The sequence below is a fragment of the Montipora foliosa genome, chromosome 12 (genome assembly GCF_036669935.1).
Source record: "Montipora foliosa isolate CH-2021 chromosome 12, ASM3666993v2, whole genome shotgun sequence".
NCBI lineage: Eukaryota > Metazoa > Cnidaria > Anthozoa > Scleractinia > Acroporidae > Montipora > Montipora foliosa.
The window spans coordinates 10,807,406-10,812,405 of record NC_090880.1 but is presented as its reverse complement, the minus strand read 5'-3'; the positions used below and the strand labels follow the sequence as shown (position 1 = coordinate 10,812,405).

General features: G+C 46.9%; 1 pseudogene; it reads right to left on the bottom strand.

The window, feature by feature from the left end:
- Window positions 1-3,601: 3,601 nt before the first annotated feature.
- LOC137980714 (uncharacterized) overlaps window positions 3,602-5,000 on the bottom strand; it is a 13,091-nt pseudogene continuing 11,692 nt past the window's right edge.

Below are 5,000 nucleotides of genomic sequence, written 5' to 3'. Positions count from 1 at the left end.
AATTGATTGGCAACGAAGAAAGTGACTATTAATATGACGTAGTCATCATAAACATGGTAAAAAAATTATGTTACATCTCTTTGCTGTCCCCTATTTTTCTTTTGAAAGATATAAATTAATTATTGGTACAAACCTCAAAACAAATTGGAAGGAGGAACATCTTCGGAAAGAATGTTTGTTACAATGGAACCCAGTTTTCACAGGGCCAAATGCCCTACTATACTTTAATATCAAACAAGTGCACAAGAAAATTGTACTTTTTGTCTCGCAATTTCAACCAGCTTTGAAAGGCTTAAAGAACATACTATTGGAGAAATGGCATTTTAATTCAAAACCAGCCTAATCTCAAAGAGATATTCAAGGCATCCCCCTTGATCTCTTACAGAAAAGGAAAAGCGCTTAAAGATATGCTTGTCAAAGCAAAGCTGTGAAGGAACACACAGCAGTAGTCATATTGGTCTGTTAAACCCATTTTACACACATGTTACACAAAGTTGACATTTTTACAAGTCTCCTTTGTGTTTTAATGTCCAACAGGTCTTTAGAAGGTGGGCAACCGAAAAAAACCGTGGGCAAGCAAAAAATCAAAACTAGTTGCCCAAAGAGCAAATTAGTAAAAAAGTAAGTGTCGAACACTGATGGTGTCCAGTATTGGGGGTTTCTTTTGTTTGGCAAGAAAAAATAATTAACACGGAGCAAGTGACATTTCAAGGCAAAGCTTGTCTTCCTGTAAAGTCGGGAGAATGTTAGCTCAGTCTCTAGAAACGTTTATTGCGAACTTGCCGTCCACAAAAAGAGGTCCAAACATTGCTGTATATCTGGAAAGCGTGGCTTTCACTAGCGACACAAGCACAAGATTTTTCTTGTGCTTGCATTCGCCTTATGCCTTGTGAAGTTGTTTTGTGAGGGCAATTAAAGCACTCATTTTAGATTTTCTGCATCTGAGCATTTGAACAAAATGGTGGAGGTTGTCGTTGATTTTGATGCTTATGTTCACGTTCGTTATCACTTAGCATAAGCTAGTTAAGCTTGCATTTGTGCTTGCATCGCTAGAAAAACCAGGCTTAAAAAGTTGAAGAGACCCAATGACCCAATGATTTTAGCAGCGTTGGAGGCATCATAGAAGCCCCCACGGCATTTAGAGTGAGGAGACACTGGATGGGATGTACGAAGACAAATTTTTTGAAGAGGCTACATGTTCTCAAGAGTGGAATTACGATAATCCTATAATATCACCCAGCATTGACTATATGATAAGTAGTATGAAGATGAGTCACCAAGCGACACAGAGAGAAAGCTCAGACAATTCTTGAAGAAAAAAATGCAAATTTCTAACGACGACCTTGAAGAGAGTACATAGAATTCCGACACATCCCATCGCTGGAAAGAGTACTAACAAGAAACAACAAGCGAGGCCTATAATTGCGAAAGTATCCTTTTTCAAAGACAAGGAACTCATAAAATCCCACATGTAAAATTTACCGAAAGGAAGAAGATATGGTGTAGCTGACGACTTTCCCAACGAGGTGGAAGAGATTAGGATGGCTTTGTATCCGCTTCTCAAACAAGACAAGAAGAAAGCCTCTTTCAACATTGAAAAGCTAGTTATCGATAATGTTGTCCATCACGGGCCAGAATCTATGAAATTTTCACTTTATGGATGTATTATGGCAAATGGTTAACTCTAATCTAAATAGTTTTGTTTATTGCCTTTATGAAAAGCTTTCGGATCTTTAGACTCGTCTCAGACAAAGAATGCCGACTATTGGAATACAGGTAATTCTAAGCGTTAAATGTAGTAAATTTGTTTGTCTTTATGGATTGTGTGTGAAGAAGTACACTCCTCATTGCAAGACACGGTTTAATAATCGTACAACGATGAAAGAGTCCTACATGTACGATACAAATAAAAACAGAACAATACTAAGACAAAGGCCTACAAGCTTAAATGAGATGATACATAGATGTAGTACAAGCTAACTTACAATAATAAAGCCGCTCAGCTGTCTGCCTATAGTTCCTAGGCCCTTGTGGCCGGGTGGCATCTCTTCATTCCCCCCCCCCCCCCCCCAGTCCTGGAACCTGTTGTCGGGTGCTGGACTCAACGTTCCACCCATTTGCTAGTCTCAGGTTCGTAGAGTTTCAGTGGTCACCTTGCGTGGTTAGGGTGGCCATGCGGAGGTGACAAAGGCGGTGAACGGGGTTCTGGCACTGGCGCTTCAGGCTCCACAGGTCAGCTATGGATGTTAGACTAGAGGGTGGTTGTGCTGTGAGGGTTGGCGGTTGGTACATAGAGCTTCCTCCTGGGCTGTCCATGCATCGCGACAAAGTGGTCGGATATGTGGGTTCGAGAATTTCTTCAGGCGGTTGACAAAAGATAGTGAGTCCCAAAGGGGCATCCGAAGATTACTTCAGCAGACGACAGGTTGCAGTCACGGTCAGGAGTGTTGCGGAGCTGCAGGATTGCTCGGAGAAAACTGTCATGGTCTAGGCTGCCTGTGGGGCCAGTATTAGACACCAATAGTCTCTTGGTGGCTTTTACTGCTACTTTGGCTCTCCTGTTAGATTGGGGGAAGCCTGTGGATGACACATGGTGCCCAGCATTCCAGGAGCAGAGAAAGTTCTCTGTGGTCGATGCCGTAAATTCTGGGCCACGGTCACTCAAGAGCTACTCTGGCACGGCAAATGTGGCGAAGAGTTTGCGTAAGTGGCGGGCCAGGCCTACAGATCCTCCTAGGTTAGTTCCTGTGGTAGAGCTTAATACTTCCACCCAGCCTGAGAGACGATCTCCGACGATTAAGTAATGGTGGCCACCGTAATCAAAAATTTCTTTGAATGGAGTGGATGGTGGTGTTGAGGGTATTGGAGGTGTCGCTGCTTGTGATGGCACGTTGCGGTTGCAGTCGGCACATCTGTCCCTCATCTCTTGGACGTCCTTTGACATGCCAGCCCAGTAGACGATAGCCCTAGCACGCTGTTCCATTGAGGATAGTCCTTGGTGGGCCGAGTGGAGATGCTGGAGGACTCGGTGGCAGAGGGTCGCTGGTACCACAACACGGAGGTTGTACATCAGTACTCCATCTTGTGAATAGATTGATCCGCAGATGGGTGATGTTGAGGGCTGGGTCGCAGCTGTCTTCACTACCCTAAATCTCGAGCAGGTGTAGGATGTAGGTAAGAGAGTTATCGGGGACCAGGGGATGACCGTGAGTTCTTCGGCGTCACTACAGATGGTGGATCAGTGCTGACTAAGCCAAGTCTTGGTCGCTTGGAGGTCCAAGATAGGGACCTTTCCTCGAGTCCGAAGGAGACAGGTGTCTGGAGGTGGCATCAGCGGCTTGGTTGTATCGTCCGGGGTGGTGTACAATGGCGAAGCGCCAAGGTAGGGTCCTATGCCTTAGTCTGAAGAGGTGCGAATTCGATATTTTATCCAGAGTGAGATCACTGAAGATTTTTACCAGCGGTTTGTGGTTGGTGAGAACAGCGAGGGTGTCGCATCCTTCGGTGAGATATCGCATTTGTTTGAGGCCCCATGCCACCGCGAGGGCTTCTTCAATAACCGTGTATCGCTGCTCTGCCGAGGAAAGGAGCCGTGAGCCTGCTAGTGTGATTTTCCATCCCCCCTGGCAGCAATCGGGTACTCCAGAGAGGGGCAGCTGCAATGTTGTTGGAGTAGGAAGTATCCTATGCCACGGTTTGACCAACCGGGCAGAGGCAGGTACGTCTTTTCAAGTCGAAGATCTCTACACCCTCACAAATGGCCTTGACAATGGTCTTCTTTGAAGTTTGGAAGGCCGCTTCCAGCTCGGGGGACCATTCGAACTTGCAGCGTTGGCTCAGGAATGGCTTGAAAGGTGCCATTGTCTCACGCAGTTGTGCATAGTTTGTCATTTGGTTGACAAGGCCAAACCAGCTTCTGACATCTGTTGTGGATGCTGGGGAGGGGAAGTCTCTGATGGCATCCAGGTATCTTGTGAGGGTCTCGATTGTCATGTTCAATACCCTGAACCCTGCAAAGTCTATGTTCTTTTGGGCAAACTGGAATTTATCCGGGTTTAACACGGTGCTAGACTGTCCTACCCCTGTGAGAAAGTCGATGGTTCTCCACCAATGCCACTCCAAGTGCGTGTCGTAGTGGATGGTGTCATCGACGCAATGTTCCTTTTGTTCAAACTCTGAAAGGATGGCGTCCAATCGTCAATTGTAGCCAATCCCAGATGACAGGAAGCCTTGAGGTGCTCTTGTATAGCGCCAGTGACCGAAAGGAGTGATCAACGTTGTCAGATGATGATTGGATGTGCGCAGGGGAACACTGTGATAGCCGTTCCAGGCGTCAGTCACTGTGTTCCAAGTGCCCTTGGTACTCGACGTGCTAGGTGGAAAGACGATTCCATGGCAAACGTTTCACGTCATTGAGACGTGGGAGGTCCACTGTTCGGTGGGGGGAGCGGTCGTTTTTCCTGGTCAGCACCATGTGGTGGCACCATGTCACTGGTTCTCCATACGGTACACGTGCAACTACACAAGAGTGCTTCGTCGCGAAGGAGGTCCTCTTACACTTTCTTCTGCCAGTGGATAGGTATGGTTGCTGGCGAATGTGATGCCTTCAGTGTGGCAGTGGGCTCCACATGTATTTCAACAGGTGGGCCGTCCATGCATAGCAATGCCCGATGAGGGCAGGTGTTAAAGGTTGATGACGCGTACCTTTCAAGAAGCCAGGCCTTCATCCGCTGGTTGTTTTCTGGGGTGGAGGGGAATGGCAGCTCAGTAGGACACATTGGTGGGGTTGTCCTCTGGGGACAGGAGCACATGGAGCCTCTGCAGGTCTGTGGGCTTTTGAAGCCATCGTTAATGAACCGACTGACGTTGGTCGTCGGGGACTTGTGTGTTTCATTTAGGCTGTTTGTCTCTGTGTTCCCTCAGGAGAGGGGAAGGCCCTTGGCAGTAGGCCAAGGTTGAGCAACGATTCATAGGATAGGTACATGGCTCTGACCGAGTTG